Raw genomic sequence first — 15,290 nt, 5'->3', positions numbered from 1 at the left:
ATTGGTATGAGGTCTTCCTTTAAGGTCTAATAGAATTCTGCACTAAACCCGTCTGGACCTGGACTCTTTGAGGTTGGGAGACTTTTAATGACTGCTTCTATTTCTTTAGGAGTTATGGGGTTGTTTCAATGGTTTATCTTTTCCTGATTTAACTTCGGTACCTGGTATCTGTCTAGGAAATTGTCCATTTCCTCTAGACTTTCAAGTTTGTTGAATATAGGCTTTTGTAGTAGGATCTGATGATTTTTTAAATTTCCTCTGATTCTGTAGTTATGTCTCCCTTTTCATTTCTGATTTTGTTAATTTTGACAAACTCTCTGTGTCCTCTAGTTAGTCTGGCTAAGGGTTTATCTATCTTGTTGATTTTCTCAAAGAACCAACTTTTGGTTCTGTTGATTCTTAGTATAGTCCTTTTTGTTTCTAGTTGGTTGATTTCAGCTCTGAGTTTGATTATTTCCTGGCTTCTACTCCTTCTTTGTGTATTTGCTTCTTATTGTCTAGAGCTTTTAGGTGTGTTGTCAAGATGCTGATATATGCTCTCTCCTGTTTCTTTCTGCAGGCACTATGAACTCATGCAGAGTTATGAGTTTTCCACTTAGCGCAGCTTTCATTGTGTCCCATAAGTTTGGGTATGTTGTACCTTCATTTTCATTAAATTCTAAGAAGTCTTTAATTTCTTTCTTTATTTCTTCCTTGACCAGGTTATAATTGAGTGGAGCATTTTTCAACTTCCATGTCTATGTGGGCATTCTTTCCTTTTTGTTATTGAAGACCAGCTTTAGCCCATGGTGGTCTGATAGGATGCATGGGGTTATTTCTATCTTTCTGTATCTGTTGAGGCCTGTTTTGTAACCAATTATATGGTCAGTTTTGTAGAAAGTACCATGAGGTGGTGAGAAGAAGCTTATACTTTTGTTTTAGGATAGAATGTTCTACAAATATCTGTTAAGTCCATTTGGTTCATGACTTCTGCTAGTCTGTCTATGTCTCTGTTTAATTTCTGTTTCCATGATCTGTCCATTGATGAGAGTGGGGTGTTGAAATCTCCTACTATTATTGTGTGAGGTGCAATGTGTGCTTTGAGCTTTACTAAGGTTTCTTTTATGCATTAGGTACCCTTGTATTTGGAGCATAGATATTTAGGATTGAGAGTTCATCTTGGTGGGTTTTTCCTTTAATGAATATAAAGTGTCCTTTCTTATCTGTTTTGATGACTTTTGGTTGAAAATCAATTTTATTAGGTATTAGAATGGCTACTTCAGCTTGCTTCTCAGACCATTTGCTTGCAAAGTTGTTTTCCAGCCTTTCACTCTGAGGTAGTGTCTGTCTTTGTCTCTGAGGTGTGTTTCAGGTAGGCAGCAAAACGCTGGTTCCTCATTACATATCCAGTTTGTTAATCTGTGTCTTTTTATTAGGGAATTGAGTCCATTGATGTTGAGAGATATTAAGGAATAGTGATTGTTGTTTCCTGTTATATTCGTGTTTGGATGTGAGATTATGTTTGTGCACTTGTCTTCTCTTTGTTTTGTTGCAAAACGATTGGTTTTTTTGCTTTTTCTAGGGTGTAGCTTGCCTCCTTGTGTTGGGATTTACCATTTATTATCCTTTGTAGGGCTGGATTTGTAGAAAGATACTGTGTAAATTTGGTTTTGTCATGGAATATCTTGGTTTCTCCATCTATGTTAATTGAGAGTTTTGCAGGATACAGTAACCTGAGCTGGCATTTGTATTCTCTTAGGGTCTGTATGACAACTGTCCAGGATCTTATGGCTTTCATTGTCTCTGATGAGAAGTCTGGTGTGATTCTGATAGGTCTGCTTTTATATGTTACTTGACCTTTTTCCCTTACTGCTTTTAATATTCTTTCTTTGTTTTGTGCATTTGGTGTTTTGACTATTATGTGACAGGAGGAATTTCTTTTCTGGTCCAATCTATTTGGAGTTCTGTAGGCTTCTTGTATGTTTATGGGCATCTCTTTCTTTAGGTTAGGGAAGTTTTCTTCTATGATTTTGTTGAAGATATTTACTGGTCCTTTGAGTTGGGAGTCTTCACTCTCTTCTATACCTATTATCCTTAGGTTTGATCTTCTCATTGAGTCCTGGATTTCCTGTATGTTTTGGACCAGTAGGTTTTTCCGTTTTACATTATCTTTGACAGTTGTGTCCATGATTTCTATGGAATCTTCTGCTCCTGAGATTCTGTCTTCTATCTTTTGTTTCTCTTTGTGATGCTTTTATCTACATGGCTCCTTTTCTCTTCCTTTGGTTTTCTATATCCAGGGTTGTCTCCCTTTGTGCTTTCTTTATTGCTTCTATTTCCATTTTTAATTCCTTCACCTGTTGGATTGAGTTTTCCTGTAATTCTTTCAGGGATTTTTGTGTTTCCTCTCTAAGGGCTTCTACTTGTTTTCTTGTGTTTTTCTGCATTTCTCTAAGGGAGTTCTTTATGGCCTTCTTAAAGTCCTCCATCATTATCAAAAATGTGATTTTAAATCTAGATCTTACTTTTCCGGTGTGTTTGGATATTCAGTGTTTACTGTGGTGGGAGAATTAGGCTCTGATGACACCATGTAGTCTTGGTTTCTGTTGCTTGGATTCCTGTGCTTGCTTCTTGCCATCAGGTTGTCTCTAGTGTTACCTTGTTCAAGTATTTCTGGCAGTGGCTTGACCGTCCTATAGGCCTGTGTGTCTGGAGGGTGGTAGACCTGTTTTCCTGTTTTCTTTCTGCCAGTTATGGGAACAGAGTGTTCTGCTTCCAGGTGTGTAGTCGTTCCTGTCTACTGGCATTCAACTGTTCCTGTGGGCATGTGTCCTGAGTCCACCAAGCAGGTCACTTGGGGCAGAAAAGTTGGTCTTACCTCTGGTCTCAGGCCTGATGTCGCTCCTCAGGGTTCACTTTCAGCTCACTGTGAGGGCAGCAACCAGAAGGGCCTGCCCCTCCTTCTCCAGGGTCCCTGTGCACAGGAGTCCCAGTTGGCGCTAGGCGTTTTCCTCTAGAGTCTAAAATGTGGGCAGAGAGTAGTCTCCTCTGGTTTCCCAGGCCTGTCTGCCCCTCTGAAGGTCTAGCTCTCCCTCCCCACACCTTCTTTCTGCTCCTTCTTCCCCCTTCCTGATTTCTTGCATCATCGCTATTCAGTCACCTCAGGCCCACAGACTAGCACCCTGGGCATTACCTGAAAATTTATAAGAAACACAAACTCTGAGACCGCAACCAGACTTGCTAATGAGACTCTACATTGTCACAAGAGTCCCAGATGATTCAAAGATATTAGATTTAGTGAAATTGAGTATATAGCACCTATGTCTTGGATTAAAGTTATTACCTTAAAGGTTATTTCTGAGAACTTTGAAGAAAAAATTTCAAAACTTTTTACAAAGTAGCAGATTTTTTTCTGTCATTTTTATACATATTTAATTTGGGATGACACATCCCTCCCTACTTCCTCTCTGGTAATTCCCTGTCTCTTTACTCTTCATCCCTGATGAAACCTTCCACTCTAGAGTCTCCCTTTTCACACTAATATCACATGTATTCCACTACCCTCCCTACTCCTCCCTTTTTGAAGCTTCTGGGTTTTGTTTTTGTTTTCCCTTTCCATTCTTGTAGTCTCCCTTTTTACTTTCTTTTCCTCTGCATAAATGCATCCCAATATAAATAAAAAGATATAAGAGTTAAAAGCTAGCATCTGCATGTATGAGAGAACATGTGTTTTTCTTTCTGAGCCTGGGCTTCACTACATCCTACTAGGTTTTCCTGTAGCTTTCTATTTTATTCATCTGTATTACATTTTATTATCCATTTGCCTTCTGATAAACATCTAGGCTGATTCTATTCCCTGGCTATTGTGCAACAAGCACAGATGAGTAAGAACCTCTATAGTAGGATATAGGGTCTTTTGGGATATATGCCCAGGAATGGAATAGTTGAATCATATTGTCCTATTTTTAGATTTTAACGACACTAGTATACTGATTTCCATAGTGTTTACATCTGTTTATATGACCACCAACAGCAAATATGGGCAATTTATTTAAAGATTTAATGTGCTTCTCCACAAAATTCTAACACCATTCTTCCCAGAAGCAAAATCACATTTTGATAAAACTACAATTAACTGAGCTGGTATTGACCTTTTCACAACAATTCTATGAGATAGTCTCTACTTTGTCCTCATTATATGGTCTGGAAAACTGAAAATAAGATAAAGAGCTCTCCCAAATATAGTAACTGATATAGTCGAGATTTTAAACTGAAGAATTATAATTTCAAACCCTGTCCTATTAATTTCAGCCCACAGTCTATTCTCTACTCTAGGCTACCTATGTTTTAATGGAAGCTAACTATTTAAAAGTTGAAAGTTAGAATTTGAAATCAAGACCTATTTTCCTTATTTGGTGAAAGAAAAATGCAAGGTCTCCTCTATTTTATTTAAGACATGTGAGTTTATGTAAAATGTTGAAGAATTCAAGTTTTTGTTCTATTTGTAAAAATACTAAAAATAACCCACTCTAACTCATTGGTGGTATACATTTAACATGTAGGTGAAGTGGAGGGATATGTGTATACCAGTTTATCATAGTTTTGCCTTTTGCAAAGAAATAGTGTGGCCCCAGTTCACATTATGTAGCCTAGCTATGTGGGAAATGGAGACAGAACAATTTCTATAGTCAAATATTTGAGAATGACCCTTGTCTAAAACTATACAGTATAAAAGAAAGAATGACATAGTTTATACGTTTTTGTTATCTCAATTAAAATGTTGTTTAACCTGTAGAATTCTTTTCTTTTTTCTCTTTAATGTTATAACATTTTCTCTTGGGCAAGTCACATAAACTGTTCAGCATGTCAATTTAAATCAGCAATAGCCCTTTTTTAAAACTGTTACTATAAATGCCCATTTACCTCAAGCATGGTTTTATAATAAATAAAGCCACCATAGATTACAGACTCTCAAGTAGTGAGGCCTTATTTTAAGCTTGTGACTTCCAAAATGATTCAGATTATAAACTTTTCATTTCAGTACATGAAAGTTTTTGGAAAACATTCAGATGGCCCTGGCCAAATGTTTCTGAAATACCTCCTTCGTTATTGTTAAAAGACTAAACTGAACCTAGATTCCTTGAGAGTACTGCTGAGGAGAGAGGTGTGCCTTCCACACTGAGCAGGCACAATATTCTCAGAGATAAACTTTGCCAGCTGCTTGGATCTAGGACTTAGTATTCTGAAAGCATTTGCAGGTATGGAACCATTAAGTTAGAAGGTGGAGCAGCCAGCATGCTATATAGGGGGCTGGGAAGGGAAGCAGCACCAAGGACAATATCTGGACAACAGGCAAAGTATTTATAGTGCTAACAAAATGATAAACTACCAATGACCATTTTGTCTTAGTTAGGGGTTCCATTGCTCTGAAGAGGCACCGTGACCAATACAACTCTTAATTGGGGCTAGCTAACAAGTTCAGAGGTTCACTCCATTATCATCAAGATGGGAAGCATGGCAGCTTCTGGGTAGGCGCAGCTCTGGAGGACCTGAGTTTGTGACATCTTGGTCCAAAGGCAGACAGGAAAAGACTAGCCCTAACATGGCTAGGAGGTGGGTCTCAAAGCCTACCCCCACAGTGACAAACGTTTACCAATGGGGCCCACCTCCTAATAATGCTACTCCTTGAATCAAGCATATTCAAACTACCACACATCCCCTTTGGCCATTTACATTCTGGCAAGACTCACCAAGCCCAGTTTGCAAACATAGTTGAACACAATCTATAGCAAATTCGGTTTTTTAACCCCAAACAGATCAAAAATTCATTTATGAAGAAATGATTCTTCCAGCAAGTATCATACACTTACAATTTCATCACAATTTTCTTCATTTTGACTCAAATTGTTTTTGTTATTAAATTCAAATATATTATTAAGTGCTTCTGAATCAACATGGTATTTCTCTAGAACAGGAATGTTCTGTTAACCTAGTGACAGTAACTGTATCTCCATTCAAGTGATATCTAGCCATTTACCTGCTCAGAGCTAATTGTCACTTTATCTGGAGTGGAAAAGCTTCTAAGTGTTTCTACCATAGAGACTGCTTGAATATATCCATACCTTTGGTCTCCTAAAAGAAGTACTGTCAGCAGAACTAAGCAACTAAAGTAATAATCCATACAATACAGATGTAAGCAATCACAATATATTTTATAAAATATACATATATCACTATTTAATAATATATGTCTTAGTTACTTTTCTGTTGCTCTAAAGAGATACCATAACCAAGGCAACTTATAAAAGAAGGCATTGAGTGAATACTTGGTTATAATTTCAGAGGGTGAGTCCATGACCTTCACTGTGGAAGCATGAAAGATACTGCAGAATGCCTCTGAAGTAGTTGTTGAATGCTTATAGCATATATTCAAGTTGGAGGTGATAGCCTGAGTAGGACTGGCATGCACTTTTTGAAACCTCAAAACTCACACAGAGTGACATACTTCCTCCAACAAGGCCACTTCTTGATTCTTTCGATCACAGTTCCATAAACTAGGGACCAAGTACTCAAATACATTGATCCTATGGGGGCTATTCTCATTAAGTAAAATATTTAATGAGAATGTAATCATAAGTGAATGGAGCAGACAGAACACAAAATATAAATGTAAGCACCATTCTGTTTCTACTTGTCTTATAGATTCTTATCCAAAGACCATTAGGGTCCGACTTGGGTTCTCAGTGTTCTAGTGAAAAGAACTGAATCATGCTGACAACAGCTTATGACCAAAATCATCAATTTAATTTTTAAGTGCTTGAGTATTTGTAGAGCAGAAAAGGAAAATTATGTATGTAAAACTTTTTAATATTATTAGTTTCAGATTATAATTTTTCTTTGTTTTCTCTATGTGCTTTTAGCAATTTCTTATTTCTTTTATCTTTCTTACTTTCCATCTATCTTGGAATTATTAAGGTATGAAAAAACCACATGAGAGATCTTCAGTGCTTTAACAAAGACATTTCATGGGAACATTGATTGTTCTGGGCCACATTCCTATTGCTATGTAAAGTGTGGAAAGACCTGCAAGGAAAAGACGGTGTTCTCTCAGCAGAAACCAACTTGAATAGTAGTCTTAGACTACCACCAGCTGAAGAACAGTGCTACAAATCTCATCTTTTGTATATCTTTTTCCTGAAGTTAAGTAGAGCCCACAACCTTTATTATCTTGGTATTTCATAGGACAACCAGTTTGTGGGGGAACATTATTTTGCAATAAATGTAAACAAGATGGCAAGATTCTTTCATATTACAACACTGTAGTAAAGGTAACATACATTTATGTATGTAATGTCTAAGTCACCTATGTGTTATCTTCCCAGTAACTCTTAAAATTAAAATAATCCAATTTTAAAATGCTCCAAGTCCACAGCTTAAAAAAATATTAACAGTTATGGACTGACCAGATGGCTCTAAAAGAATAGAAAAAGCAGTTGCCAACCAACCCTGATGGTCTGAGTGTGACACCCTGAGTCATGGTAGTGGAACCAGATAGTGATTATATGACTGCACATGCACAATAGCATTCATGAACACATTCTTTCTACACACAAATAAATTAATGTATTAAATGGTTATGTAATGAAAGTACCATAAACAGCAAATATGGTAAAGCAAGGTGCCACCTGTCTCTAATTGCAATATAAGAGGGGCTGAAGTAGGGGTAGAAAATCAATAAAAACAAAGAATTGTCTTTGATCAAGGGATCTCAGTGATGCTCCTAAGTCATAAAGGAAAGCAAGTTGGGCAGTCACTGCCTCTGCCTCTTCTAATAAGATCAATGTACAGAATGGGAGAGGGTGAAAAATGTGACAATTGTATGTCATTCTTAATGATGCAAAGCGAGAAGTCTGACTAGTAAGAAGGGAAACAATGAAAATAAAGTCATTAACAGTGAATAAGAAAAGTAATTTCTGTGTGTAAAATTATTGTATAATGGTAATAGATCAATTATTTTTACTCAATTCCTAGCCAAAATGAATGTGCCAACCTTTATTTTGTTCTCCTTGAACCAGGAGCTTGCCATTTTAGCTAGTCTGTTGATCAGAAAGCCTCCAGGATCTACTGGTTTCTTCCTCCCTGAAGTGCTGAAGTTACACACACACACACACACACACACACACACACACACACACACACACACACACACACACCACAGCACAGATCCTTTTACACAAGTCCTAGCAATCTTCACGGCCTCATGCTTGAATACCATATACTCCCTCATATTTATTCAATGTTTTACCCAGTCTCTTGTCACCACCAAAAAAAATTATTCATGCCAGCATGCCAGAGAGTACTTTATATATTAAAGAAGACAACAATTTCATTTATTGTAATCTAATGACAATATTGTACACTGCATCACTTAGAGAGCTTTATTTTAAGACTAAAGAAACAGGATTAATGTCAAGATTGAAGGCAAAGTGTACTAAAGGTATAACAAAAATGTTTCAAACACAGCAGTTTTATATATATATATATATATATATATATATATATATATATTAAATGAAGGTTTACAGGTTAAAGTCACTATCACAGGACCAATCAATGAGGACAAAGTTGTGGACCGGTTTTATTCCTAAAATCAGAACTCAAAAGTACAAGAAGACCGTGTCCTTACAGTGAATATATGCAGCATAGGCTGTCAGCCCACTCCACCACAACCCTTATTTTGTTTACATGTTTTACTTGATTGTGTGAACTTTTGTGCTTATTGACTGGCATGCAGTTGTTCAAAAATAATAAATGCATCACAGTGGAATCCGTTACAATGTGCCATTCTAAATAGGAACACCAGTACTCTACTTCACCTTCATTCATAAGAGTTTGTTTCTTATGAACAGACCTCACATCTACTCCTTGACTAATTCCTAGATCATGACATCTGAAGACTGAATTTGGGAGTTAAATATTTGGAGCACCCAATACATGGCATCTGAGCATTCTAGGGACTAGTGCAAAACTCACCACTACTCTACTAAAGACATTCAGGTTTGACAAAGACATTTCAAGAAGTCCACTCTGAATAAAACTTGTCTGCCTTCAGGGGCTCTTCAATTGCCAGTGTTCAATAGGCCCAACATGGCATTTCCCATGTCACATGGTTTTCCAACTATACACCCAGAGCTAAGAATGGGCCTGAATCCCCAGAATGACAGGAATTATATTTCCCCAACTAATTGACCTATCACCTTCTTTTCTCTTAATTGAGCCATCAGTATTCGATTACTGCAAACCTAATTAACTTGTGATGTTTTACTAATTAAATTAACAGAAATGAACTATATCTATTGAATGAAAAATTCCTGTGCATAAGTTTCCATATTTAAGGGTTCTTAATTTTAGATGTACTGTTGAATTGCTTTCTCTTGATATATATATATATATATATATATATATACATATGTTTCATAAATCTGAATACTGCATATATTTATATGTATATATATGAGATTCCCTCCCTTTGTCTATATGGAACTATATATATTTAGGGAAAAAACAGTGTTCAGAAAGTGTGAATAGGAAAATGAAGATTAGTGCTTTCTCTCGTGCTGATTTGGTTTTCTATAGTTTCTTTCTACAAGCTTAAGCAAAGGAGTTTGTTACTATTTTTAACAAATACAAGATTTTTGATGCAATATCTCTCCCATGGAAGCCTACTGCCTCATGAGATTTCCCAGCATAAGGAAATAAGAACAAATGTGCATTAATCAGGGTCTCCTAAAAAAAAAGGGGGGGTGCGTGTATGCATGTGTATCTCAATATGTATGTCTCTCTCTCTCTGTGTGTGTGTGTGTGTGTGTGTGTGTGTGTGTGTGTGTGACTGATGAGAGTGGCTTACAGGCAGTGTCCAATAATGGTCATCTCTAAATAGAAGAACAAGTAATCAATAGTAGTTTGATCCACAAGATGGAATGTCTCAACTGATCTTTAGTATGTGTTAGAATTCCAAAAAAGTAGGCTCCAATGAAAAAATTTATCAGCAAGAGTGGAAGCGGGGAAAATGCAAAAGATTCCTTCTTCCACATCCTTTATATATGCGATGCTACTGGAAGGTATGACCCAGATAGGATGGGATTTTAATGTCAAGTGATCTGGATTTAATGTGGGTCTTTCTACCACAAGTGATTGAATTTAAGATGAGTCTTCATACCCATGAGAGGTTTTTATCTCATAGCTACTGAGGATTTATTTAAATACAGATGTAGTCAAGTTAACAACCAATATTCATTAGATTATCTCAAGTAGAATAAGAAAAAGATGCAGTGTCCATCACAGGAAGAAAATAATAATAGCTCAATGATTGGGAAGTTCTGTGACAGAATATTATGAAAATAATATCACTTTTGATTTCGAACAATCATGTGAATATTATTCCTTTTTGAGAGAAATTCTTTCTGTGTTTTTGTCAAGTAAGAACATTTTACATAATTGTAAACTTGGGTCAATCAAAAATTTAAAACAATTATTAGGAAACATTTTATATCAGAAAAATAGGCTACTCAAAACCCATTTTACTCTTGTGTTTCCCATACAGAAAGATACAAGACATATCCTTCCCACCAAGAGGCAATTTTTAATATAGAACTTATTTATATTTAGTGTTCACATATCTCTGAACCTCAGAAATTGTGTGATTTTGGATGACTATGAGCCAACTGGTTCAAGATTTGAATCCAGATTTTCTTGAAATAATGCCTTGTTATATACCCGAGGCTGGCCTAGAATTCTCTATCACCCTGCCTTAGCCTTCTGAGTACTGGAATGGTAGGTGTTCATCACCATGTCCAACTAAAGCTAAGCACAATTTAACAATAACTCTTAACCCCAACGTGTAGTATATTGAATACTTGTAATAAAATTGAATTACACTGTGTTCAGCGAAGTGTCTGTTGTAATTGAAGAGAGGGATCCTTCTAGAGAACTTCAGTCCCTTTGCAGGACCTTCAGCTTCTGGCCTTTGACCTTTCTGGAACTCCATTTGCTACTTGCCTTCTTCTGACTTTATCCCGCAGTGGAATCAGACTTCCCAGGTCTCACACAACTAAAAGGCTCTGGATGTAAAAATGCGTTGGATTAACAGAAATATGTGAGGCTTAGTTCTTACCTGCTGTGCTGCCTAGTTTTATGTCAAATTGACACAGCTAGAATCATTTAGAAGAAAGAATTTCAATTGAGAAAGTGCTTCTATCAGATTGGTCTAGGGATTCTTTTTAATTGATGGTTGATCTAGGAGGGCTCAACTCACTGTGAGTGGTGACACCATGACCTGGCCATCCTGAGATATAAGAGAAAAAGACAGGAGGAGCAAACGATAGGGAGCAAACCAATAATGAGCACTCTCCCATGGCCTCTGTGTCAGCTCCTACCTCCAAGTTCCTGACCCGACATCCCTCAGTGATGGGCTGTTACATAAAAGTTGTAGGATGAAATAAACATTTTCTTAAGTTATTGGTCACGTTGTCTTTTATATCAATAAAAACCTAAATAGTGCATCTGCCAGCATATGGTTAGCTCTAAACTGAAGTCTGACTCAAAAAGAAGTATTTCTGGCAGAATTCCCAGTCCTTGGGCTAGTTAATAGTACAAGTGAAGTCATTTATTTATAAATATTCAGGAATTTATTTCCCTGAAACACTCTTAATACTGACATCAAATAAAGGCATCCTTTTAAGGAGGTAAAACATTTTGAGAATACAGAAGGTCTGATCTTAAATAGGGCTTTCTCCGTCTCACACAAAAACATGAAAAGAAAAACAGGTTCCAGTTAATGTGAACATATTGATAGTGTGTAAGTAGCTCTAGTTTCAGAAGACTCCTATCTCTTTTGTAAATCCAGTGTCTTTGAATATTGTTTTATAAGGGCTAAATGGCCGACATCTAGTTCTTTTCCTCCGAATGTCAGGATGCTGTCGCTCTTAGAAAAATTCTCATAGAAAAATAAGGCAGTTCTATAGAAGTTAAACCTGTTTCTTCCCCTCAGCCCCATGCTTCCAGAAATAAAACTCAGAGTCAAATACATTTACAAATACCTTGGCCATATAACTAAGCTCTTCTCTGACTAGACAAAACTTATTATAAACCATTTTCTTTAGCCTACATTCTGCCATGTAGAGGGTAACTTGCTCTTAGATAACATCTGTCTGCCTCAACACATCTTCCCAGAGAATCTCCCACTGGCTCTGTCCCAGAATACTTTCTCTGTCCCAGGTATCCCACCTCCATTTCCTGCCTAAACCATTGGCCATAAGCATTTATTTATGTATTTATTTATTCATTCATTTATTTATTTATTTATTATGCACATACTATTCTGCCTGCATATCTGCCCTCATGCCTGAAGAGGGCACCAGATGTCATTATGTATAGAAGTGATCCACCAGGTGGTTACTGGGAATTGAACTCATGACCTCTGGAAAATCAGTCAGTACTCTTAACCTCTGGGACATCTCTCAGCCCCACTCATAGACTTTTTAATATGTGATTCATCTATACAATATGTAAGATATTCTCTCTATAATTTTCCTTTTTAGTCCAATAAAAGGCTCCTTTCCTTTCAAATATGAATCAAAAACAATTACAATAATTACAAAAACTATAAGGTATGACATATATTTATAATGTCCAATCTATAGAATTTGGCAATAAAGGAAAATTTTCAAGTATCTATCCTATCTTAGTGCATTTAAAATTTTGTACATAACTCAAATTTTATCCTAATTTATATTACCATCCTAAAAATATCTTCTTGAAACTAGAACATATTCTTAAATCCTAAACAACTTAAGCTTATAGTAAGACTCTATCTACTCTTCAATCCTATCAGAGACGTAAGAAGAAATAAATATTACCTGAATATAAAAGAGGGGCTTAGACACAGCTTTCAAAAATTATAAAAATAACAGAGACAGCTGATTGCCTGGATAGTCCTCAATAGCCTCTCTATTATGTTGGATCATCTATCTTCAACCTTCTGACCCAGAATACCTCACAGACCATTTTTGAAGCAGGAATTATGAAGGACTTGCTTACACTGTATTCGCAGAGTTTGGCAATCAATTTCCTTGCGTCCATTTGTCATTTCTAGACAGATTTGTCTGTAGTTGAAGCATGCGTCTGCCACAGTTGAAGCAACTCATATGGAGGTTGTTGGTGCTCATCATTTTCTTTGAGGGTACTGCCAGGAGCAGACCTGTCTCCTTATCAAAAATGATTTTTAATAATAGAACATCTTTAAATGAAATATTCTGAGGATCTCTGAGGATTATTAAGACTATCTCTCTACCTATTTATTCAGCTATCTATTTATTTATGCAGCTCTAACTCTAAATCCCACCAGTATGGGAAAGGCAAGGGGATTACAAGAAAGGTCTGTAATTTGTGACTGGAGATGGTTTAGCCAGTACAGGCACATGCCACCAAGCATGACAAGAGTTCAATCTCAGGAACCCATGTGTGGAAGAAGAAAACTGACATATGCACATATATATCGTATACACACATGTATACACAATAAATAAGGAAATGTACCAAAATAATGCCTATAGTTTAATCAATACCACAGCCCTGATAAAATACTTTCCCATGGATTTTACCTCTGGGAGAAAAATACTATATAACATTTTAAAGAAAAAATCCTATAAATCATGAGAATGGAATAATGAAAGGATTTTAAATGTGATCTTATACATAGCCACAGTGTTTTCTTCAGTTCCTGGAATCTGAGTCAGTTTTTAACTTCACTTTTTTGAGGACTTTTTATTTTTTTAATATTGTTTTAGCATTTTGTTTTATTTAATTTTTAATTAATTGATTTATTTAAATGTCTTATTTATATTTTAACTCTCATTTCAATCTAATATTTCTTTTTGTAGAATCTAATATATAAGCTATCATATCAAGAAAAAAAAAAGAAGTGTAATTTAAGAGTTTCTTCTCTCTAAAAATAAAATTACTAAAAATCTCCAATCCAGAAATAAATTGACTTTGAAAGTCTCTCAACTTGAAATCTTGTTTTGATGATGATTGCATTGGGACAATAGTTGGGGAAAAAACTAAAACCAGGAGCTGTCTCACATTCATTTTCTATTTTCTTGTCCATTCCTCATTGCACTGGTAGGTCCTCATGATGGTTGCCACTGTATCGCAAAGGAAAACCTTTTAAAGGAAAACAGGAAGAATCAAAAGATAATAGAATCATTACTTAGACACTTCTTGGCAATGGGTTTCGTATCTGTCATTGCAATTTCATTTTTAGATCAACATTAAATATATATGCTAAACTCTCTTACCATCTCCTCTTTGAACAAAAGCTACATGTAAGTTACACCTATTATTAAGTAGCACTAGACCTGGGATCTGAACTTGGACTGACTCCAGTGACTTATTTCTAATGGTATTTCTCCTCGTAGCAACCCACTAAAGTCTGCAGTGTTCAGTATCAAGGTGTTACTTTATCACTTACTATCAGCAGCCCTTTTTCGTACAAGCAAATACTGTGCTAGTATCTAATCATATTTTATGCTGATTCTGACTGCAAGCAAATACCAACATCATTTGAACAGTAAAATAACTAGGTGCTTAGACAGGGACACTGAGGCTAATGTATACACACATAAAATTGGGAGACTGAAGCAGATTTCCCTGTAGATAGGACACCTACCTTCATCTCTTCTCTTCTCCCCTCTCCTCTCCTCTCCTTTCCCCTCTCCTCTCTCTGTCTGCTTCCCTCCTGTAGAAGTAATATTGCCAGCTGCCTTACACTCCTACCACCTCTCACCATAATGATCTGTGCAAACTACGAGCCAAAATAACCCTTCTTTTTTTTCATTTGCTTTTGTTACGTATTCTGCCATAGCAACAAGGAAAATATCTAATTTGAAAAATTGTTATTGAGGCCTCCACTTTCTGTGATAGACCTGACCATGAGGTTCACTAGTTTTTGGATGGTCTGTGGGAGGAATGGTAGGACTTTCCAGTCCCTGACACCACAACTTCTCGCAATGAAGGACCATATCCTCCAACTGTGAGCCTTTGCCTTTCTTTCCTCGATTTCCTGTTGTCACAAAACAAGAAAAGCATAAGATACAACAAATTTGGCCTAGAAATGGCTTCAATGAAATACTCACATACACTATTTTAACAGCATGAAAGTCATTAATTTAGCTGTCTCAACTAGATTGTCTTAACTCAATGTTCGGTAAAAAGCCATAGTTTTTTCACCCATTAATATATTAGTACAAATT

This window comes from Rattus rattus, chromosome 3, assembly GCF_011064425.1.
Source record: "Rattus rattus isolate New Zealand chromosome 3, Rrattus_CSIRO_v1, whole genome shotgun sequence".
Lineage (NCBI taxonomy): Eukaryota > Metazoa > Chordata > Mammalia > Rodentia > Muridae > Rattus > Rattus rattus.
This window is presented reverse-complemented; position numbering follows the sequence as displayed.